Source organism: Biomphalaria glabrata, chromosome 4 (assembly GCF_947242115.1).
Source record: "Biomphalaria glabrata chromosome 4, xgBioGlab47.1, whole genome shotgun sequence".
NCBI classification, from domain to species: domain Eukaryota; kingdom Metazoa; phylum Mollusca; class Gastropoda; family Planorbidae; genus Biomphalaria; species Biomphalaria glabrata.
Genome location: NC_074714.1, coordinates 12,325,032 through 12,351,057, shown reverse-complemented (window position 1 = coordinate 12,351,057; position 26,026 = coordinate 12,325,032). Strand labels below are relative to the sequence as shown.

The following is a 26,026-nucleotide window of genomic DNA, read 5'->3' as shown; positions in this document are numbered from 1 at the left end:
GGCCAAAAAAACAACCTTCACAATTGATAAACAGTTTGAGTGATTTGTTCAAGATTTTATTCTTTCCCTATCGTCTTTCCAACTCGCTATCAGTCTATCTCTCTTAGTCTCTTTCTTTGTCTCTCTCTATCTCTCTCTTTTTTTTATCTCCCACTCTGTCCCTCTCTGTATCTGTCTGTCTCTCTCTCTCTCTCTTTGTCTCTCTCTATGTCTCTCTTTTTTTTTTCTCCCACTCTGTCCCTCTCTGTATCTGTCTGTCTGTCTGTCTGTCTCTCTCTCTCTATCTCTTTGTGTTTCAATGTGTCTCTCATTTACTCATAAACTTACTAAGTGTTTCAGTTTTGTTTTTTCAGTTTTTCCCTCCAACTTTTCCCATATCCTACTTCCACACTTCAGTTTTTCTACTTTCTATTTCCACTTGTCCGGTGGCCTGACACTAAAGAACCCGGCAATCAATGACAGAAATGAACCTGGGGCCTGTCCCACTGTCCATCTCCTTCGTTAAGGTCAAACATCCGTTGATTAATTCGGTCTTTTGTCCACCTCAAATTGCTTCACACTTAGCCGCGGTCTGGATGGTGCTTGATGACCCCCACCAGGTGGGCCTTGTCTAGCTCCAGTGCCGTCGATGGACCGGCGGTCGTCTAAGTACAAGTCGATAGGGCCGAGCTTATCCTTGATTGTATGATTGTGTACAGTTTGATTGTAGGATTGTGTACAGTTTGATTACATGATTGCATACAGTTTGATTGTAGGATTGCGTATAGTTTGATTGTATTATTAAGAGACTAAATCGACTGTCAGCTACATTCCCACTAGAGACATTGCCAGTAAAGGCGAGAATCAAGCTTACCGAAGTAGATATAATAGACACATTACAAAACTATTTTATAAAATCATTTAATGAAGGTTTAATACGCGAAGATCTTTCAGAAACAAATTTTATATGTACAACTTTTAGTCTCATTGAAGACAGCCTGTGGTCTTGAACATTGATATGGCGTTCAGATTTTTACCTACATTACGAATTCTTCTTTAGATTTGTAACTGAATCAATCATTTCCCAGGTAGATAAACTTCTCTCAATCTTTTCCCTGATATATACACTTCTGCCAATCACTGATTGGTACACATCTCTCAATCACTGATTGGTACACATCTCTCAATCACTGATTGCTACATCTCTCTAAGTCACTGATTGGTACACATCTCTCAATCAATGATTGGTACACCTCTCTCAATCAATGATTGGTACACCCCTCTCAATCACTGATTGGTACAGCTCTCTCAATAAATGATTGGTACAACTCTCTCAATCACTGATTGGTACACATCTCTCAATCACTGATTGGTACACTCTTCTCAATCACTGATTGGTACACTTCTCTCAATCACTGATTGGTACACCTCTCTCAATCACTGATTGGTACACTTCTTTCAATCACTGATTGGTACACATCTCTGAATCACTAATTGGTACACTTCTCTCAATCACTGATTGGTACACATCTCTCAATCACTGATTGGTACACCTCTCTCAATCACTGATTGGTACACTTCTCTCAATCACAGATTGGTACACTTCTATAAATTAATGATTGGTACACCTATCTCAATCAATGATTGGTACACCTCTCTCAATCACTGATTGGTACACTTCTCTCAATCACTGATTGGTACACATCTCTTAATCACTGATTGGTACACTTCTCTCAATCACTTATTGGTACACACATCTCTCAATCACTGATTGGTACACATCTCTCAATCACTGATTGGTACAGATCTCTCAATCACTGATTGGTACACATCTCTCAATCACTGATTGGTACACATCTCTCAATCACTGATTGGTACACCTCTCTTAATCACTGATCGGTACACATCTCTCAATCACTGATTGGTACACTTCTCTGAATCTCATCCAATCCACGTTATGCATACACCTCTGAAAATACGTTGAACGGACAGTTACCCCCCCCCCCCCCCCCCCCAACCTCATCCCCAATCTATCGTGCCAGCTAACAGTGCGTACAGTCTGCACAGACGACATAGAACAGTTACTCAACGCCAGAGCGGCTAACGATATAAAAGTAAGGGTCATAATTTTAAAAAAGGTTACTTTGACCCGGAGAAGTCGGACATTTTTTCTGTGTGTGGTTTGAATGATACAATGACAGAATAGTGAGTTTGTGTTAGGCTTCAAATAAGAATTTTAAAAGTTATGTTTGACAATGTGGACATGAAACTATTGTTAACATTGTGTTTGTTAAAAGCACTATTGTTTTGTTTTACACTGTTATAACTGAGCCCTGAACATAATTATCAAGCCACAAGTCAACATTGAATACATCGACAAATAGAACAATCAAGTGCATCAAACAGAACAATACAGATTTGAGTCTTCATATATCTTCTTCGCTGTGTATTTTCAATTCAATGTTAAGCAAAATGTGTGTGGTGGATTTAGTTAAGATAATAAGTTGAAGTCAACGTAAAGATTTGTTTTAATGTTTTCTCTGTACGGGCTCTTGCTGTTCGTTCTGGGTCAAAGATCAACTGGCCATCTGATGTCCAAAATGTAAGGCTATTATTCTCCTCACTACAGATCCCCTACCTTGAAACTACCCGTGGCGTTTAGTCCAGAATGTTTCCGGAAATTGAAACAAGTGTTTCATCTCAGTACAGCAGTCTTCGGGGATGTCATACATGTTTCCGGTCTGTAACGTGCTAGATCCAGGACTTCTGCAGGTTGGCCACTTTGTTTTCACTTTCATATCTGATTGGAATGTCTGGGTAAATGGATTCAAGAATCATAAAAACATTTATAATGTCCTCATGTTTTACAAAAAGATCTATTGCCCATGACGTCAAAAGAGCCTCCAGTTCTAAGAGACATCCAGCTTTAGGTCCAGTCATTAATACTTCACGTGCCGAATGTGTTCCGAGGGTCGTTGTTCGTACTTCACTAGCCTAGACTTTGTAATCGAGAATGGAACTTATTTGATATATTCCTTTTATTTTTGGGAACAACGATGGTGTCAACCTATTGTTTTAATTTCCCCAACTAGTGTCAGGTTTTTCTTGTTTTTAATTTATTGTTGTCCCATTGTGGACAGGTGCGATGACGGCGCGAAGGAGGTGCTAAAAATTATTGCGTAAGTTATCTCCACTACAGGTCATACATGACGTTTTGGCGCAGCCGTTTTGGCGCGAGCCGTTTTGTCGCAGGGGCCGTTTTGTCGCAGGGGACGTTTTGGCGCGAGATATAATTTGAGCTTTTATAACAATGATTTTTTCACTTTACTATAATGTTGTATGTAAAGTATGGATTTTAACACCGCCAAACGAATGTTATAATTTTTTATATTTTTTTTATAAAGGTCTTGCTTATTTCATGAATATATAATAAGTCAGATTCCTGAATGGTAATGACAAGCTTTAATTATATGTGAGTTCTGCTAAGCGCACTGAAGGGCATTCTTCGATTTCTTTCCAAAAGACTTTTAAGAATTGACTTTTTTTTTTTATCCTAACAAGCTAAGATACTCTTAAAAGATATATTTTGAAACATTGGATTAGGGTTAAGGGTCATTTGGGTCACACATCTCCCTATGACGCATGTTAAGTCAAAACAAATGAAGACAAAGCCAGCACCGAGCACTGGTCGTTGGCCTCATGCGTCTGGCGATCATCTCTTCTGGACTGGTCATTACCTGTGATCTTCTGGGCACATTTCACTCCGTGTTTAAACTCTTTCCTCCACCCCTTCCCTCTCTCGTGGGTAAGACGATAATCTGTTTCTAGCACTCCTCTTGACATCACTAGGTGCGAATCTATAATCTTAATCTTTAATTCCGAGAGCGGCCCGAGTTTTATTAAAGAGAATGATGTGAAACAAAAACACACATTTACATGTAGTAAATCATAAGTCACATTGATTAATGGACTTCTAATAGAGTTCACATAATATACGTTTTGTTAGCAGATATAAACAATAATTACTCAAATAACTTATATATAAAGTACAAAAACTACTTATGTTTTTCGCTTAAAAATGTGTTTAAAAATGTAAAATAAACAGATTTTTTTCACTATATTTCACGACAATAAACAAAGTATACATTCTACTCCTCCCCTCCCGAACGAAAAAAAAAAGTCTTAATAACTTTGACTATTTCATGCAGGCATAATGTGAAGTATGGATGGCAGCCTGGTCTTGTGTAATATTAGTGATTTAACAATATATAAATAAATATATAAATATATCTATATTATATATATATAATATAAATATAAATATACAGTGGCGTAACTAAGGGGGGATGGGGGGGAGAATTTTAAAATCCCCCCGGGCCCCCATCTAGGGGGGGCCCCCTAATGGGTGTCCGAAATTTATTTGTAAATACATAAATTAATATATTTGATTGACAAATAGTGTCAACGGGTGTCTTTTTTTTATCAACATTTATGGATTAAATTTATCACAAAGACTAAACCTAGATCTAGGTCTATCAGTACGTTGACTTTGTTGACATTTTAAAAATATTTTTCCCACAGAGATCAAAGTTTTTTTTAAAGTTCCTTTTACATTTTAAACTTTGTTGCCACGAATAAAACTGCATGATATAGCCTACAGCGAATTCCAGGTATCTTGTTACCTTTACTAATAATAGATCTAAATGGCGAGTATTATATGGCTACACTAATTAACCTTGAAGCAAAATTTACAGAATCGAGTATAACGGATCTAAAAGTTATTCTTAATAATGCTAAAATTGCCCATTATTCGGGTTTGGCGTCTATAATTTCAGAATTAAACTTCACACTCGAGTTATTACCCCTTTATTCATCGTTCCTCAATCCAATGGAAACTCTATATTTATTTAGGCTACATCTAATCCTTTTGCTTTTGCACAAAACATAAACAAAAAATTATGACGTAATATCATATAATATTAATACATCCTTCCTATTGAAGTTATTATCACACCCTTCCTTTTAAATTTCCTAAGAGGGATATCTACTAGCAGGGCCGGCCCTAGCATTTGCGGGGCCCTATGCGAAACGGATCGCGCGGTGCCTAGTCTGGGTAGGGATGAGCATAATGTCAATATTTTTTTTGAATTAGAAAATAGGCCTACTTTCGTCTTTGCAATAAATTTTATCAAATGAAAGCTCGCAATGCCACTTTTTATTTATAGGCACCCAAAATGTCAATTTCGTCTATTCTTCAGGAGATTTGAATAAATTCAAAAAAAGTTCAGTCTTTATCGTATATTTTGCCTTTTCATGAGATTTCCTGGAGGCCCTGAAAAATCAGGAGGTCGCGAAAACCCTGTTATTTTATATACGTTATAATTGTTTAATTTAATAATGTACACTTGGAATTAGCGCGGGGCCTATGAAAGCGCGGCGCCCACTGCATAGGCACAACAAGTTCTCTAGACGTTGGTCTATAACTGTCTGTTTCATTTGTTCCAACAGTTTGCAGTTCATTGTCTTCATCGGTATCATAGTACCCAGAGATGTCTTCATCGAAACTCTTATTCAAAAAGCGTTGATTTCTTCTGTATGTTTTTCCATCTTTTGTCTTTATGATGTAAGATCTGGGTGCTGAATGTTTTTTTTATGACAACTGCTTTCTGCTATGTTTGACCTAGACGAACTCTACGACAGAATAATCTTTAGGTAGTCTTGCTTTGGCATCGTATTTCACTTAGCTTTTTATCTGTCGTTCGTTGAGTAATGTCTCTGCATTTTCAGCTACCGATGGTTTCAATAGTTTGTGATCAATTGGAATGATTCCCTGAGTCTTCTACTCGTCAGCAGTTGTGATGGTGAATACGGCAGTCGACTTATCGGAGTATTTCTATACTCAAGCATAACGAGATATGGATCTTTCCCACTTTTGTATGCTCTGAATCCTTTTGCTTCCGCACAAAACATAAACAACCAACAATGACGTAATACCATATAATATTAGCACAGAATCTTCTTCATGCAGTGGAAAATTAAGAATTTTTTGCCTATCTGGAATTCTGGTCAAAGCTCCTGCGCCCAATTAATATAGTTCGGAAGAAACTACAAAAGTCTGGACTGCATATACGGGAAGGTGCTAAAGAAATTAGTACCCTTCCATGCTTTCTGCAAAATGATGAGAAACTGACAAAAACCCAATCCATCGAAAAAGCAAAAGAAGGTAGTGAATACTATGGATTCCCTGTAATCAAAACAACCATAAGAAAGAAAAGACTTAATGGGAATTTGAGTTCTAATGTAGGACTGTCAATAGAACTGCAATTCAAACGTGTTGAGATAGAAGTGCTGGACAGATTTCATATGGAGATGAAGGGCAGATTCCAAAGGCTGGAAAGAAAATGGATACCTTTGGGTTTCTTCTTGAACCAAGACACCTGTTAGAAGACACGCTTGTGACAAACTGTGCCACTTTTCCTGTTTGTATGATGAAATAAATGGGAAATCGCTTTTTCAATGATGTCATTGATGCACGAGCACTTTTCATCAACAAACAGTAATACAATCACCAATAGACATATTGAAAAAAACAGGCTTCATATGGGAATTACGTGTGCTCAGACTTTGCAACCTCCTCCGAATACCGCTAACTCAGGCCACTTCCATTACGTCATGTGAGAGATCATTCTCAAAGCTCAAGCTCATCAAAAAGTATCTCAGAGCACAATGACGCAAGAAAGGCTTATCATGGTTTTAATGTCAGTGAAGTCACAAATACTAGAAAGTATCGATGTAGTTGATGTTATAGATGTCTTTGATGCACAGAATGCACGACGTGAAGCGATATCAATTTAGATTTGTCACTTGTGCATTATTTAACTAATAAACAACGGTATTATTCATTAAAGAGTTTTGATGATTACTTTTTGTTAAGTTTACTGATATACTGAACCAATTTGATTTGGGGCTTATATATTTTTGCGTACATTATCTCATGTCATATGTCGAATGTCAAAATGCAAGGGGCCCCCAAAGAGGTCAATCCCCCCGGGCCCCCAAATCCCTAGTTACGCCCCTGTAAATATATCAATAACAAACTTAATGACCAAAACTAGCGGACAAAAGTATCTCTTGTTCTGTACATGAAAACTACGTCCAACACACACACACACACAAAACAAATATATTTAGGATTATTTTTACAGAAATAATACAATGAACGTAAATTATGTGACAAAAACATTTCGCGCCAAAACGTCCCATGCGCCTAAAACGGCTGCGCCAAAACGACATTCGCGCCAAAACGGCTGCACCAAAACGGCTGCGCAAAAACGGCTGCACCAAAAAGGTTGCGCCAAAACATCCTGTAAGCACTATAAGGAAAAATGCGTAAAACAGATATATAGCAAATGTAACTGAAAGCTTCGAAAAAGTATCAAAGCGAAAAGTATTACAAGTGCAAACTAATGGAATTGGTGATACAGTTTATCAGCTCCATCGTAGCTAAAGCTTTTTGCTATCACCAATTCAAAGAATTTCTCAATGACGTAGTTAGCTAGTTAGCCAAACCAACTAAGATGACCTCTAAGAATGTATGTGACCTCTAGCGAGACTAATCTTCATAGACATCAGACTCTCACTTATTCCAATCTAAACCATTCGTCTGGGCCCCAATCTAAACCATTTGTCTGGGCCCCAATCTAAACCATTCGTCTGGGCCCCAATCTAAACCATTCGTCTGGGCCCCAATCTAAACCATTCGTCTGGGCCCCAATCTAAACCATTCGTCTGGGCCCCAATCTAAACCATTCGTCTGGGCCCCAATCTAAACCATTCGTCTGGGCCCCAATCTAAACCATTCGTCTGGGCCAGAGACGGTGGAGAGAAGAAAAAAAAATACAAGGGATTACTGATAGACAAAATAAATAAATTATTCCATAACTAATGGCACTGAGCGTGAGCATTGAAAGATTATCTGAGCGTGAGCATTGAAAGATTATCAACTTTATAATTCTATATTTAACCTGCTAGAGCGTATATTGTAAACAGCTGTAAATAATAAAGTGTCATGATACAACACGTCTATATGGTCATTGAAACTGGACCTATTGGTCTGAAACGTTGTGTCGATACCGTTGTTGGTTGTCATGTGAAGACGCCATGAAGTATTCTATACAGAAAGTACACTGTATGATAGTCTAGAACAGCGGTTCGCAACCTTTTAAGCTCGGCGACCCCTTTTTACAATCCCCCATTCTGCTGCGAACCCCCCCCCCCCCCCACACACACATACAGCAATAGAAGAATAGACAATAACAATCCATCTTTTCGATGGTCTTAGGCGACCCCTGGGAAATCGTCAATCGACCCCCAAGGGGGTCGCTACCCACAGGTTGAGAACCCCTGGTCTAGAACTTATATTCTTGGGATCTACGTTCTCAGTATGACGTGTAGCTGAATGTTGTTTTTTTTGTCGTACAGTTTGTTTTTCTCAGGACTGTGTGATTAAGCTTGAGTTATCTAGATGCGCTGTTATTGTTCTCTTGGTCAAGATTAATAATGAATTATTTGTTAAGTTGGAACTGGATGCTGAATTAGTGGCAAACGTTTGACCAATGACTACGTGGCAGGGCTCCTCACTCTTAGCTTATACATACTTTATCCGCCTCTTTACTGGCCTCTTCTCACTCTCACTCCGTTTGTATCTCCTCTCTCTCTCTCTCTCTCTCTAGTTTGCCTCTTCTCACTCTCTTTTGATTGTCTCTCCAAATCCTATCTCTTCTTTTCTTTACGCCTCTTTTTGCTTGCCACTCCACACCCTCTCTATATGGCTTACTTTACACACTCTCTATTTGTTTGTCTCTTTCCACATCTCTATTCGCTTGTCACTTTCTCCACACTAGCCGTTTGCTTGTCACTTTCTCCACACTCTCTCTATAATTGTTCCTATCTTTCTGACACTTTCCATGCGATGGTCTCTTTCTCCACATTTTGTTTTATTTCTCGTCTGTTTTTCCACACTCTCTATTTGCTTACCTCTTTCTTCCCATTCTCTTATTGCTAGTCTCTTTGTCCACACTCTCTAAAGGCTTGTCTCTTCTGACTACCCCAGTCTTTCTGTTTCCTATTTCTCTTGGTTTCTTTGGCATTGTCTCTCTCTCTCTCTCTTTCTCTGTCTCTCTTTCTCTCTTTTTCTCCCGCTTTCTATTTATCTCACTCACTCTCAAATTCACACAAAAACTTTCTCTCTTTCTGACCTCCTCCTGTCTCTCGCCTGTTTCCCGTGTATTGTTTATCAATGTTTGCTGACAGAATCAGTTAAGCACGGTGATACGCTGGACACGAAGATTTAACTTGATCCCCCCTAACCCTCTTTCGACTGGTTCTCTCCCTCACTCTGGCTCTCTGTATATACTCCTTCATCTTTCTCTCCACCCCTCTCTCTCTCTCTCTCTCTCTCTCTCTCTCTCTGATTACTCCTCTCTAAATGATCAGAGAAGACGTCATTATACCCCTGAGGACCCCCCCCCCATCCGGCTCCACCCTCAAGCCGTATCCATACCCCTGTTTCTATCTTGATATATACATGACGGCACAGCTCTGAGTTTCAACAGCATTAGATTAAGGGCCAGATATGAACGTTAGTTAAAGATATCTATCTTGGCATTTTGATAGTGTGATATTGTTCTCTGTCTTGTAAAACCAAACCAGTACAAAGCCTTTGCAAATACATAATCAAATAATGCTAGACATCTGCAGTTTGTGAGTCAATAATGTGTCCCATCTTTGCCCTAGAGTTGTCCAGAACAAGCTATTTGATTAAAGCGAAGAAGACACAGACTTGTGGTCGAGATTTAGATTTTATCCAATGCGGCGAACAGAAGCAAGGGACTTAATGATCTGAAAAAATAAACTGAAGTGGTGCCCTCCCATACACACTAGATGCGTCAGTAATGTCCTTTTTAATACCATCCTTTGCACAATTATAATGTTAATGTACGCTGTTGGTAAAGTCGTTTAAAGTACCATCCTTTAAACAATAATTATGTTCTATTCTATACATAGGTGAGTGCGCTGGGTCGGACACTTTTCTCGCATGTGGAACGTCCTCATACCAAAAGCGATCGATTTTGGCGAGTTTAAAAGAGGACGGCGTAACAGGGGTGCCCGTAAGTGCTGTAAAGATCAACTCAGACGCCATTTTACCCTCACTGGCATAGAGGAAAGTAGCTGGCAGCAGTTGGTTTCTGAAAGAGACAGAGAGCGTTCACAAAGGCCGCGCGACACACATTTTGATGTCCAGATGAAAGTCCTTGTAGAAGACGGACAACGGCTTTGTCTGCATTAGATCTGGCAAAATTTGCAGGCTGCAATGGGGGTTTGAGTAGATATGTGAAACACTACACTTCTCCTTCATCTCCAGAATCAGAAAGACCTTGACATTATGTTCAATGATCAATTAGCAGTGGTCTATAGGGCAGATGATGTAAAGGTCATCCGATTCTGTGGCCTTGTGTAAACGGGTGTCATGTGGCCAGCCTAACGACCAACCGCCTTTACTTTACGTAGTAATCATTACATATAAATATCACCATGTAACACAAGACTTTAACATGTTGTGATATGTGTATGATGTAATCAGATAAAGTTATGTCACTCACTCCAGCTTTTTGATCTTCTTATGTGGCGTGCAGAGAGACCCGTAATAACACTGTTGTTGTATGTGGTGTGTATGTGGTTGTGTGTTGTTTGCTGTGACTATAGTCTTGTGCACTGTAATTCTTCAAGACATTATTTTAAACAAGGGTGGATACGAATTAAGGGCTGAATACTCAAAGATCTTTTTAAATCTATAAAAAGGGACTTCTCTACTTTTTATACATTCCATTCAAGATTCCCTGTGATTCTACAACCATGGACAAGAGAGGCCGCTTTCTAGTTAGAACTGTTCTTCTTCTAAGACTTGACACACAGATGTTTCATTTAAGCCTTGATGTTTCAATTAAGCCTTGATATTTCAATTAGATCTTATGTTTCATTTAAGCCTTGATATTTCAATTAGATCTTATGTTTCCTTTAAGCCTTGATGTTTCATTTAAGCCTTGATGTTTCAATTAAGCCTTGATGTTTCAATTAAACATTGATGTTTCAATTAAACCTTGATGTTTCAATTAAACCTTGATGTTTCAATTAAACCTTGATGTCTTCTTTAAGAAGTATTTCTTCGCGTTTTCGACACATTCCACCTTCAGAAAGATTTAATATTCTTTCAAAATGGCTTGCGCCTTGCTGTCTTTCTTTTGGAATTCCTCAAATAGTTTTTGGATCTCAACATTTGGTTCGTATCTTCCATTCACTTTCGCCTTGAGTTGGTCTATACATTTTCGGAGGACTATTCCTCCCAGATATTTTGTACGTTTTCTGGGATATTTAAAAAAAACAACAAAACTGTATAATTTACGTTTCAAAAAAAGATTATTTTAAATCCACGTCTTCTCAAGTGAAATCCTCCAGATTAACGCTAGATCAAGTAGTTCTGAGATAATGGACGGGTCTAAGTCCGCCATTGACTACAAGTACCTTGAAAAAACAAAGGGTTCTTTTGGTGTTCTACCGCCACATGATCCTTGTCATGTTTGTTGCTCAGAGTGTCGAGTAAACTTAATATTTCCTCTTCAGACCACACAATATAACATAAGAAATAATTTAAAAAAATTGAGAATTGTATATCTAGTTCTATTACAAGTATTGAATATTGGCCCTGTTGATATGGTCGACATTTTGGAACATAGCTTGCCTTATGTAAAAGTACTCCTTTTTGGGACAGTGAATTTTCCGCCTGAAGACTATTGGCCACTTCAAATATTTCCAATACCCAAATGGTCAAACTGAATAGATAACTATTGGTCTGCGACCAAACTGTGGTGTCTTCAAAGATTAAAGACCCTAAACCCTGTCTTCCCCACACTCTCTCGGTTTGTGTTGATAGACTAAGGTAGCAATCAATGATGTGTGGTCTTGAGAGGTCAACAGACTGCTAGAGCTGGTCAATTTAGTCACTTACATAGCAGCGGGCAATATAAATAGCTCAATGGATGAAACTCTGTGTGGATATCTAGTAAAAACAATATAGTGAGGGTGAAAAAAAATTCCAAGGTCTATAGTACACATTTTCCATGCTGAAATCTCTGGCTATGAATTATAAATGAATATGTTCGGACCGCTGAACATAGTTAAGTAAATAAGAATGTTTTTTATATAGAAATGGATGTTTAATCTGGTAATGTCAAAATATTTCTCTTTTCTAATCTAATATAGAACGAAATCCAATGACAAGGCTACTATATCATCTTTTATATCCATTTCTTTATATTTCCATTTTTATTGCATCAGATTTTTTTCTTCACTTTTAACTAAATTCTGTAGACACGTCTCAACAGTCACGTCCTTCAAAGCTGCATAGAGTCCTGATCAAGATCTAGCTGCAGAGCAACTTTGTAGAAGACATTGTAAAGAGAGCTGCCTGATCTGGAAATCAACTGCGGAGTTTATCTCTGATATAGAACTGATTGTCTGAACCCGTCGAGTTCATAATGAGAATGCGGGAAAAGATTTGGTTGCACGTACAGGCGGTTTAATAACCTAACATTTTAAAATAAATTGGCTTTGATAAATTATCATAATGTTCAAACAATCCATCAAACTTCATATCCCATCGAGCGATTCATTCTTGTTGGGTGTTGGGCAGCGACATGAACTTCCTGACAATAAAGTCTGCTTACGTTCTACATAAACACAAATATTCAAGTTTCCTAAACTAATTGTAAGACATTATAAGTCAAAATAAAGTCTGATAGCACAGTAATACACAGTACCAGGTAAGCTCTCGTTTATTTTGTATTGGCTCTTTAATTACGAGACGTAGACGACAGATTTAATAAAAGTAAGTTCTTATAAAACGTGGACATGTTTTACGTTTTGAGTGGTCCTTTCAATTTTGAAGAGAATTATATCGTACCCCAAACTTGCAGCAGGAAGGCGGGGGATAGCGATTAGGACACTTCGAACTTGGGACAGTCCTGAGCGCATGCCGCAATATCAGGCAGCCATCAAGAGAATGCCATATTTCACGTAGATGCGTAGACCCATATGTAAACTACATTACTTCTATTAAATGCGAACTGAGGTGATCTGCTCACAATATTATATTGATTGATATACAAAATGAAGCTTCCTAAAGGACGAAGATATAGAACAATATAGATGTTGCATTGACTTAAGAAAATTTCAAAAGTCAGTAATAAAACATTTTTTTTGTTTCACACTCTTCCATTCAGTCAATTTGCTCGCAGACGACAACAAATCTCGAGCTAATCACTCAAACTGTTTATCAATTGAATAGCTGTCCTTGACCTTTCTCTCTGGTGACTGATCTTTTGCAAAACAATTCGGTATTTTTACTAAAGTCATTTATCTTCAAAATTTCAGTGTCTCCAAAAAAAAAAATAATTGAGGATTGAGGATTTTTGGTTCAAGAGACATTAGAGCATGGAAAGGGTTACCTGAATCAGCCAGCTGCTTAGCAGAGTTTGAGACACTTCAAACTTAAAACGAGTCGAAAGTAGTTATCTTGTTTTTTAAATAAACGTCTGTAATTTATAAGATAAAATGTGAACTTTAAAAAAAAACTCGTTTGAGATTGAAATGATTTAAAAAGATTCTAACTGTTAACATGTATTGATTGTTGAGAGTGTTTTGTTACAACTAAATAGCAAGCCGATTAAAACAAAACGTGCAATTTTCAATTTAAAATATTCATATATTTCAAAACCAAATTCAAACGTTATATTTAGCATACATCTCTTTCAATGAACAAATCATTTTTGATTCTTCAAAGAATGCACCACTCCTTCTCATTCTCCCCCAAGCTTTATCTCATTCTTTCTCTTTTTTTTTTGTGGTTGTTCGATCTCCCTCTCTCCCTTTATCCTCTCCTTCCTTTCTCTCTCTCTCTCTACCTGTCGTACTGCTCTGTGCGAGCTTCGAATATCGACATGATGGCCCAGGTTCAAATCACCGCCCACAGACATCCCTTGCAGTCTATGCAGGAGGCTTAGGCTAGAAAGCGACAACTCTTTTTCGAAAGTTCTAATCGGAAATTACCAGTTTCGTAGTCGATTTAATGAAATATTTAAAACCAACACAACAACAAAGCTTATATTAACTGCTTTCCTTCTGTCTACCTGTTTGCCTGTCTGTCTGGGAGGATTGTTTTGCACGTTTTTACTCCCACATTCCATTCTCGGATTAGCTGAAAGTTTGCATAATTATTTATAGTTTATGACAATATACAAATAAATTAAAAGTAAAACAGTAATCAATTAATTAGTAAATTAGTGGTAATTAATCAATTTTGTTTTCTATGGAAAAGAGAAATAAACCCCGCAGTAGTGAGATATATGGTAGACATTTTTGCGGTGCTTCTAGAGAGTCTTGTTTCCTTTATAAAAAGCATATATATTTTGTTTGTTTTCTAACATGAATACCGAAATTGAAACTAATTTTAAGCTCATTAAATTTGAACAGAAATGATTCAGAAACACGACCGTAACCTTTACCACATAGTTGTCGTCCAACTTTTCCAATTTCTAGCTTGGAAGCCCCACAGAGTGTTACTATATATAGATCTACTCAGTGAAGTCAAAAGATATGAGCCAAAACACAGCCTCTGCTTGATTAAACGACATTCATCTGTCAAATCAGGGTTAGTGCTCTTGGTGTGCTAACCTGCTATTTAAATTACACGGATCACCGATCACACGTGCCTGCCTGTATGACGTTCGCAATGTTACGTGTCAACTCATTGCTAATAAGAAATTTTTCACCCCACAGGGACTGTAATCTTTTGACTTGTGAAATGTAGCATGGTGGGCTTCCCTTGTGTAGGAAGAAACTGAAAATAGGGTGTGCGTTTCAGAAAGGGAACAATTTTGTATATACTTTCCTAAAGTACCACTGATTCCTTCATACATGTATGTATCAAGAGATCTCATCAACTATCGTACGGATTCGGATTCAAATTTCGTACACTTGTTCCTTTGACATTTAAGGTACTCGCTAAAACATTGTTTGGACAGATTCGAGCCTGTTTCTGGCGATTCAAGATAATTAACAAGATTTCTATTAAATCTTTGTATTTTATTTTCAGTATTTCTCCAAAAAGACCGAATTCTAGATATAAAATAGGAATAGAAATAGGTTAGAAAAATACAATTTCTGTATTTTTAAAGCATATTTTCTTTCTTTTCCCTAGGTCAACTTATTTTTTATTACCCTCACGTGATATTGCATTCTCATTTCTGCTTCTATCTTTTAAAAACTTGCGTAATAAACGATTACAATTAATGAAACCAAACTGATAGTCCGAAATAATTGAAGCGTTTGGGTATAAAAGGGCTCATCCAATTAAGGCCCAATAGGTCTGAATTAGATGCTGTGTGGTGTCTAATACCCCACTTTTAAAAAGAAAAGATAAAACTAAATATACGTCCTATATCTAGAATTATAATATATTATATAAAATTATTATATAATATTTTATTATTATATAATATCAAATAATTATCTTCTTTTTTGAAGTAACGTCTGTAATATATAAGATAAGATAAGATTAAAGGGTAGAAACATTTGGGAAAGGGACGATCGATTGGAGGCTGCTATAAACAAAAATAAAGTTAAGGGGCTTTCATTGTAACAAATGTGAAAGCACCATACAGCATACGAAAAAATTTCAGCAGCATGCAGGTCAAGAGGATGTATAACCGTGTGATTGTCAAAAGATCTGAGCCAAAGGCTCTTCGAACTCTAGGCGTGTAAGCCTGTTTGAACAAACCGTTCTGTCTGGAAGAGATCCAAGTCAATGCCTATGTAAAACATTGCTATTTCCGATATATCTGGCATTCCGGGAGCATGGACTAGAATGCATGGCCGAAGGCCGAGTACACCGGAAACCTCCGCCATTTTCCTATGTTGAACCAAGCTAACCTTGCAGGACTCGCCATTAGTGTAACTGTCTATTGAGGAACGGCGCATGGATTATCGACAGGGTCCTGGAAGCTCTCTTTCAACTCCGCACCGTCCATTGGGAAAGCTATCGCATTCCCCTGGACACTCTCACAAGGAGTTTTGTTTTACTATTAATTTAGCCTAATTACTTCCTCAAATGATTGTTTTCACCCGAGTGCCACGTTGAGGCAGAATAGCGTACTCGGGGATGTATAACCTCCCAGCCCTGTCGAGACGGAATTTAGCGAGTCTGGAACAATCAAAAAGAATATAAGACACTCTTTCCTTTTCATCCCTAAGAGGAGGCATCGTGAGTAGAAGTTTGATCCGAACCGAGACCTTTTTTTGACCTTTGTCCTTTCTGTACTATGCTGTAAAACTCATGTTAGTAATCAAAACTTTTAGCTATTAATCATATAATATGAGTGGCAGTATCATTTTCAAAAGTTATTAAATTTATACCAACCATTTTTTTTTAAGGAAATGAATACATCCCTTGTGGAAACCTAAACGACCACAACATTTTAACATATTGAATTAAGCTATCAGTGTAGGTCAGGTTTCGATGAAGAGGTCACCGTCTGACTGAGAATGTTTACTAACAGAACGAGGAACAAAAAAAAAACCCCAACAAATTAGAAGCTACCAACATTTGACAGGTCATGCTGGCTACCAATTAAAACAACTACCGCTCCATGTGACGTCTGCTTACACCCAATCTTAAGTCCAGCGTGAGGAAACGGAAGTCCAAACTCTGGCCTAACACGAACATGCTGACAGTCTTATGACCAGATTGGATGGGCTCAACACATTGCTTCTAATGCAGAGAATTAGTCGAAATAAGCATTGTAATATATTGATAAAAAGTAAATGAATTTTAGCAAAGTACTTTTTTGTTACAAAGCTTATATCAACTCACTCTGTCTGTCTGTCTGTCTGTCTGGTAAATTTTTGTACACGTTTTTTCTCCCACACACATTCTCAGATCAGTTTAGACAAGTAACTGTTGCTCCTCACAAAACATGAATCAACCATACAATTAACTAATTACTTAACGAGAAAGCGGGAGGCCGCGGGATACCCATTTGAAACCAGAGGACTATCGACTTGTCGAGGACAGAGGTAGACGGCAAAAAGAAAATCTAAATCAAACATCGGCGGACGGTGGCCATGCCTGCAATAGTTGTGTCAAAATATGTAGGTCGCAGCTGGGACTACGTACCACGGGGAATACTGCATTCCTCATTTGGACTCGAAGACTAGCCTTATTATTATTTTTTTTAATTATCAGTAATTAATTATTTCTTTGGAATCGAAAAATTTTTTTAAAAAATTAACGTTTCTTATTGAGAAATGTGGCGGTATATGTGGAGTTACTCCCCTTATTACGTTTGGTACGAATCAAGTTGAAATGTTGCACAATTATTCATAGGCAATGGATACACATCAAACAATTAACCAATCAATTAATCAAGTAGTGGTAATTGATTATTTTTTTTATATAAAAAAGGAGCTTGTTTCTGAAGTATTAAGATATATGACAGGCATTTTTCGGTTGCTCCCCAAAGATTAGATTTGTTTCTAAAAAAGATTTTTTATATATACCTATATGTATGCTGAATGTTATTAATTATAGAAAATATTAAGATTCTTAACCTCGAATCTCAGCGTTCTCTCTGCTTCAAAAAACTTTGATGATCAAGGTGTGGCGCTTATTTAGGGCGTAAGGGTCGTCTCAATAGTCACATGGCCTTCCCCCATGCTGGCAAAAAACTTAGCTTTACTTATAAAAGAACAAAAGGGGAAAAAATGTATGACGACTCCTTCGTTATTGCACAAGGCTACTCGTATGTCAAGTAAACCATTGACAATATCTTACTTACCCCTGACTCAGAAGGGAAATGCCCCCGCTCTGGTCTACACATGTCGCCTAGCTCATAGTGCAGCTCTCAACGCGACAACTTCAAAAGCGAGTCTCTAACCATTATTTCCGTTTAACATCACCAGGACACAACGGGGCGTGTCACATTTGTGAGTGATTAAAGCTTAATTAATTGGATGGCTCGGTCAGTGATAGTGACAATATCTCCTGGCAATCATGGACAGTCAACACACCGAGAGGATACAGCGACTCACGCTGTGCTGTTCTTTGAAGCTGATAGAATAACAGCACATGGGACATACACACATTTAAACTGAATCACTCGTTCACAAAACATAATTACTGTCCTAATTCATTGACACTAAAGTTAGTAGAGGATTGAAACCTACTTTTAATGCTAGTTAAAGGAAATACTTCCGATATAGATGTTAGTGGCAGTCAATGACTCATTGTAGTCATATGGAATTAAGTCATTCACTCGCGGGAAGGCTCTTTATCGTCACCTTCATCTATCCCTTAGTGTGTTGCACAGTTGGGGCACCACACAAGATCTGTTGAAAGCTTTTCTCCATTCCTCTCTGTATTTTGTGTTGGACAGAATCTCCTTCAATGGCAGGCCCGTCCATTCTTTCTTGCTGTCTTTCGCGTTCTGTGTGCCTCTTCTTCTTTGACCTGGTACTGTTCCCTGTATGAAGGCCTTTGCGAGCCCGCGGGAAGGCTATGACCAAGAAATTTTGAACCGGAAGTCCCGTGTTCGAATCCTCGTGACGTCTCTAGGTGGACCACTTCGGGTGCCGATTTTGAGTTTGTGTTTCTAAACAAACTGCCTTTGTAACCTTGTTTAAATAAATAATATTTACTTGTAGGCCTACACATATTTAGATCTAGATCTAGAGTCTATATACTATTTTAATAGATGTAGACCCAGTGGCGTATCTAGGGTGGGGGGAGATTTTGAAGATTCCCCCGGGCCCCACTTGAGGGGGCCCCCAAATGAGTGTCCGAAATTAGTTTTTAAATAAATTAAATATTACGTCACTGTCAAGTAATCTTGCTTTACACGTTGTTATATAAGTTAGTGACCCTGTTGTATGTTCTCCACACAGATTGTTAACTCTTTCCGTGCTGGGTTACTCTCATTTTCAAAGAGGTAACTTTCATAGAGCTGTCTAGTGATGTGTTACTGTTACTCTTAGGAAGTAACTTGTTATATAGGGGAGTTATTTCATCATCCTTATCATTTACGAAGAAACCTGATAAGAGCACTGAAAACAAAGGAGACCATGGACGTGTCGAAGAAAAGTATCACTATTCAAATACTTTTACCACAGTCATGAAAACATCTGAAGAGTCAAGTGATGGTCTTCCAAAATCACTTTGTCTAGTGGGAGAAGCTGTAATTCAGTACAAAGACTTCGGATATATCCAGCCTGGAATTTTACCTTGGGAATTGCGAGCAAAATTCTGTTAGAGATTAGCTTATTTTTCTAAAACAAAAATGAACAGTATAGTTTCTAGTAGAGTTTACACAAAATAAATCACGAAGTTTGACATCATGGTTCACTAGAAAGCTTCCAAGAGAATTTTGTAATCGATCTTGGCTCCCCTTCTCTCCACACTTGTTTTGCATGTGTACTGTTTTCTGAGGTATCAGAAAAGACATCTAGTGCATTGACGTACCTGGAGTTGGTTTCACCAAATGGAAAAAACCTGAGAGACTGAAAGAACATGAAGAAGGAGTCCACTATAGACAAGCTTTTTTGAAGTTGAAACTAAAAGAAGAAAAACCTAAGGCAGAACCAGATGAACTGTCACATATGGTTCATGTGCAAATTTTTGAAATATCAGCAGTAGGCTATAGGAGAGATATTCTGAGGCGTTTAGCAGCAGTTATAAATTACTTAGCAAAAACAAACTCAAGTTTTACGTAGTCTCAACGAAAAACTGAATTCACCCAATTCTGGGAACTTCCCAGCATCTTTGAAATTTCTTGCAGGTACTGATGAAGTTACGAAACACCACATACATAGAATCGAATATGGTAAGACACATTATTTGTCACCGGAAATTCAAAATGAGTTAATTAATAAACTTGATTGGCAATAAAGTTAGGGACTCAATTGTTGCGAAAGTCAAGCAAGTTTGTTACTTTTCTCTGATGCTTGATTCCATCCCAGATGTTTCTCATCAAGAACATGTATCCCTAATAGTTCGTTACTTGGTTGTTGATAATTTCAAAATAAGAGTTACTTTGAAATTTTGAAACCTGACGGACAACATTAAGAAGAACTTGTTCTGAAAACTCTTTAAAAAATTGGACTGGACTTTGATCTGTGCAGAGGTCATACCTATGATAATGTAGGGTTATATATTTATTAAGTACATTATCTCATGTCATAATGTCGAATGTCAGTGGCGTAGGATGATAACCGTGGGCCCGGGTTCAAGAATATATATTGCTGGGCCCTCTCTCCCAATAAGACGAATACAATGTAGGCTATGACAAAAATAATTAAGTAATCTGAATGTATCGGTCCATTGACCAAAAAACATTCCAATGCAAGTAGAGAAGCTTTTAATAATCCTATTACGTTTGACTCTGTTAGAACTCCAACACGAATTTAAAGTCAATGTTTGTACAATTTTTGAACAGAATGAAACGAGTTAACGGAGTTTCAAATAAATAAAGAAATGTTTTATGAGTTCTAGTTCCCATTCTACACTATGACATTCCTAAAACACTTCTAGGTGTCAAACTTTGAAACATTGATACCAACTAGTATCTAGTTCTATGTCCATTATTTAACAGTGAATAGATCGAATATTTATTTACTGAACATATTTCTCTGGCTTTCTAAGTAGTAAAGTAAGAAACCAGTGCATCTGTTTCTAAATGCGAAAGCGGCTTCATCTGATGAAACATTACCCAAAGGCCATTCTAATATCCAGTCATATTGGAAGCACCTTTATAGCTTTAGCCTCGTAGTTTATTTAAGGATAAATGTTGTTTCATTACTTGAAGCATTTGTTCAGCAAATTCTGCTGACGTCTGATTCTCACATATATTTTAAAAAAACTAGAAATAACTATCTAATTTCTTTTTCTTTGGATGTTCCGTTATTGGAGATCAATAGCAGTATTAAAAAAAGTATTTAAAAAAATACGAATTTGATATCAACTTTTTATTTGTCTTGAGCGCTTCCAACAATGAAATAGACGAATGGTGTAGAATGGATGTTCTGAAGTACCAGTTTTTTTGTCCTGAACTTCATTGCTAAACAGATCTATTTTCTCGTTTTGAATCTGTTGGGCTTTGATTTCCTGTCAAATTTGAATATTCATAGCTATTTTCTGAAGTTTATGTATAAATATGTGGCGTTAAATTTCTTTAAGAGCTATGAACCAAGTTTCAACCAAATACTAGGCATTGGTTACAGAATGGCACTAATCCATGATCCATTTAGTTAGCTGTCTATCTTCTAGATCTTATTATAAACCTGCTCCCCAATTCGATTACCTCTTTAATTGCAAGCATGTTCAACTTGAACGTTTCCTATGTTAACACTCGGATGTTTCTTTGGCTTGCTAAATATTTAATGATATTTTTATTTTGGTTAGATTTCATCTCCTTTTTCTTCTGATATAATGATTATATTAACATTTTGTATACAATACAGAAGACAACAAAACAATGCGATGAAGACTTTCCAGGATGCATCGTCTTCATTGAATATCTTACACTATTTCACAATATAAACTTCATCGAATTCAATAGTTTTTTTTTTTTAATGATTTATTCATATTATTCCTTCATGTACACTAACACACAAAGAAACCCTAGCAATGGAATTGAGATGCTACAGAAGGATCCTAGGTATCACATTCAAAGACCACATCACAAACCAAGAGATTAGAGACAACGTTACTGCAGCGATCGGACCCCATGATGACCTGCTAACTATATTTTAAAAAATATGCAAGATCAAAATCTATCTTCGGGGCTTGCAAAGACCTTCTTTCAGGGAACAGTACCAGGAAAAAGAAGAAGAGGCAGACACAGAAAGCGATGGGAGGACAACATTAAGGATTGGACGGGCCTGCCATTGAGAGAGGGAGAGTGAGGAATGGAGAAAGACGGTCGACGAGTCGTGCTTGGTGCCCCAACGGTCCAATAGACTAAGGGATAGGTAAAAGTAAAAAACACACAAGACAAACAGGTTAACGCATCCACGTCCAGACCATAGAATACTGTTTAGTTTGCTCCTTTTTTTTAAAGGAAACCTCAGCACATGCACGCTTTTCAATTGTAGCTTTGTCATCATTTCGTAAATAGTTAAGTATAAAGAATTATATAGACATCGTGAAATGGGATTAACCTACATTTTCATAGTATATAAAATTGTGAATCTACTTAATAAGTAGATTAAGAGCGCAAGATTTCTATTGGATAAATCACAGGTTGATATTTCATATTTTTAATTAAAAACAAAATAAAAACATATTAAGCTTTGAAAAAATTGAATAATTTGCATCCGTATCGAAATTTTAATTAGTGACAATCTGAACTAACCCTATTTCTTAACCAAACTCTCCCCATCCCCCCCTCCTCCCCAATTCCTGTAATACTACCAATAGAATGGGACGATATGGAAACGATTGTCACCTCAAACGCAAGCTTAAGGCTAGGCCACCATTACAATTTGCAAAACCCGATGCAAAGCAAATCTTTACATTAAAGCTTGAAACTGGTTTTGAAGTTTATATTCATTTAGGTACAACGTTCAGGATATTTTGAGGGAGCTTTTTAAATTTTATTTTTTATTGGTTTTTACAAAAGTGAATTTATGTTTTTACTTTTGTGTCATCCCCAAGTTCTCAACAAGTCAAGAGTCATGGGCCCAAGCGCAGTGGTCTTGGGCCGGGTTCATTGAGCCCCTTCGCGCCATGGATGCTACGCCACTGTCGAATGTCACAATGAAAACGGGCCCCCAAAGAGGTCAATCCCCCCGCCCCCCAAATCCTAGCTACGCCCATGTGTATACCTATTATGAGAGTGAATTCAAGGGCTCAACAACATTATTAATTATTGTATGTTAGTATATTTAATATCCCCAATATAGAACCTCATGTTGCAAAATTGGGCACCACACAAGATCTGTTGAAAGTTTTTCTCCATTCCTCTCTGTATTTGGCCTTGGATAGAATCTCTTTCAATTCTTTCATGCTGTCTTTCGCGTTCTGTGTGCCTCTTCTGCTTTGTCCTGCTACTTAACTCCAGTCTGCACGATGGGAAGCCCGCGGGTTTTGTTATTCATAAAAGCTGAAGGTTCCCGGTTAAAATAAAAAGTATACATTTATTTATTAGCTATATATTACCCCCGACCCGCGGGTATTAATTTCGTCATAGTGTTTTTGCATCGGGAGGAGGGTTAGAGAGTCGGTGTGCGTGCGTGGTGTCCCGCATGGTTGGGAGACGTAGAAAATTATATATACAGATTAAAACCCGTCAACTGAGTACTGCGATGCGACCGTGCCATGCTAGACCATAGGATTCTCAACTAAACTAAACTCATGCTTCAATTAATGTCCAAACTGTCTTAAGACAGGTTTAGCGCATTAACCAAGAATGTTTTTTAGTACTTGATAAGAAAATCGTCAAATGTAATTGAGAAAGTCATTAGACATTTCTATTTCATTGTTTCTTGAAGAATGTGATGTCAATTTCTTGCACCTTTAGTCTAACAGAATCAGGAGATATTTTCTTGTATTTTTTTCTCAACACATTATCTATTTATTAGATGTGATCTATTAAGTTAAGCCACGGGGACACCAGGAAAGCCAGACAAAGATCTGCAAGTATAATCAACACAGAATATTATTCCCAAAATGATCGTAGCTGCACACTGACGCTAAAGCAGAAAAAGCATTGACCAAATCCTCTGACCATTTTATCCAGCATTTAGTAAATCTTCCCTTTCTCTCTAGAACCATGTAAATACATGGCAAATTTGTATTGGACCCAAACATGTATTCGTTTTCTCAATTGTAATGACGTGTAAAACTATTGTTTAAATAATGTCGGGATAATTTCAAAAATTGTTCTTTAAGCTATACTAATTAATAATGGTCATCTCTCTCTCTCTCTCCCTTTCTCTCTCTGTCTATCTTGTATGTAAAGCCTATCACACAAAGCATTAAAATAGGCTGTGAAATAAAGACTAAGAACAGAGCTTGTGGTACTTAAAGTAAAGACAACGCGCACACTTTGCAATAACTCCATTCAGTTCAAAGCTCCAGGTCTCACTCCCTTTGGGATTTCCTTATTTTTTTTTATATTTTTTTTTTACTTTCGTCGAAGGCTGATCTGGGATTTTGTTTATGAGCTTTGGGGTGGGGAGGGGGTTTGTTTTGCACACCTAACCCCTAAACCGTAAGTGCGAAAGTAGCTCAATCCGTGAATGTATATCATATATATGGGAGGCTCAGTGACTTGCTAATAGAGCACCTGGCTTCCAAACTTGGGTCCGGGTTCGAATCCTGGTGAAGATTAGGATTTTTAATCTTGTGATCCCAAGTTCGCCTCTGAGTCCACTCGGCTTTAATGGGTACCTGACTTTAGTTTCGGAAAAGTAAAGGCGGTTGTTCGTTGTGCTGGCCATCGTTAATTTGGGCCACAAAAACAGATGACCTTTTACCTTAACTATACATATATAAATGTATATTATATATATATATATATATATATATATATATATATATTTGTGCATTGATTATTTCGACTTCTCTACTAATGTGAACAATGCCGTGGACATAACTTAACTCTTTCTCTCCGTAATTATTTACCACATTCTGGTGGAATCCACGTTGGTATCGTCAATTAGGAGAGAAAGAGTTAAGTCCTATATAAAGCAATCAAGTCCTAGACTTTCTATACAGACGTCACTGAGGTAGCTGCTCAAAGAGACTAACACCATAAACTTTGTGAATCACGTGGTAGCCCATTGATCGAGAGCACAGGGTATGGTAGACAGGAAGTGGCACAGAAAGTCTGAAAACAGATCAGACCAATCAGAAGCGACTTATGATAATTATGTCGTCAGAGATGGGCTTTGATTGGGGAGGAGACAGACATGAAACAGTTTTTGGACAAGAAGACTTTCACTTCGAAATGTTTTGATCTTGAGTCTCACATCTGGTACAATTAGAAACACTTCAATATTGAACTGTGATAGGTGGACCCTAAAAGTCTATAGCTATGTATCTCACTTGTTTGCTGGAATGACACGGAGTATATTGCATGATTCTTCGAGGTGTACAGCTAGTGGGAGAGGGCAGTGCAGATATTGAATTAGCATATCAGCACGTGCTCTGCGCGTTTTGATAACATGCTAAAAAAATCCATCATTTCAGATTAGAAAACTATTCAGGCTAAGTAACGTACACCTTTAGACCATGAGATCTATAGGGCAGATGATGTTAAAGTCATCTGTTTCTTTGGACGATGGTTAATTTCTCTTTAATTTGTACACTTGATTAAAACTATTTATTGCATACAATTAGCTCTCGTAACATGTCATTGAAGAGGTTTGCATTTTTTTATATCTATTATAATGGTGTCAGAAAATTCCAGTTAGCCCTGAAAGCATTCGTGTAAGTACATTCAGTAAGTGTAAACAAATCTATTGTAAATAATATATCAGAAAATAACACCAGTGTCTTGGAGATTTGAGAGCATTGAAAAAAAAAAAGCTTTGTTGGGATTTAACAAGCAACCAAAAATACTCAAAGACAGAACTATGAAGATCTCTAGAGTGTTCATCATGTATACATAGTATGTACGACTGTCCACTAGAGAAGATGACTTGTACTGTACCACTTTACAAAATAAGGAGAAGAAGAATGTCGATAGTGCAAAATACCGGAAGGAATACTTTTTGTTCGGAGCTAGATCTATATCCTATATAAATCATCCTTAAATATTCTAATGACCAAATAGAAACAAAGGAATTGATTTCTGGGGGAAATATAATAATTCTACGTCCAATCTTATCTTATAAAACACAGAGTTTAAGTCAATTGAAAGGTTAAATCATGATGTGC

At 37.4% G+C, this 26,026-nt stretch overlaps 1 protein-coding gene across 3 annotated transcripts in view; it reads left to right on the top strand.

The window, feature by feature from the left end:
• Positions 1-26,026, top strand: part of LOC106071376 (atrial natriuretic peptide receptor 1-like) — a 595,276-nt gene that overhangs the window by 96,689 nt on the left and 472,561 nt on the right. The gene's annotated exons all lie outside the window — the stretch shown is intronic.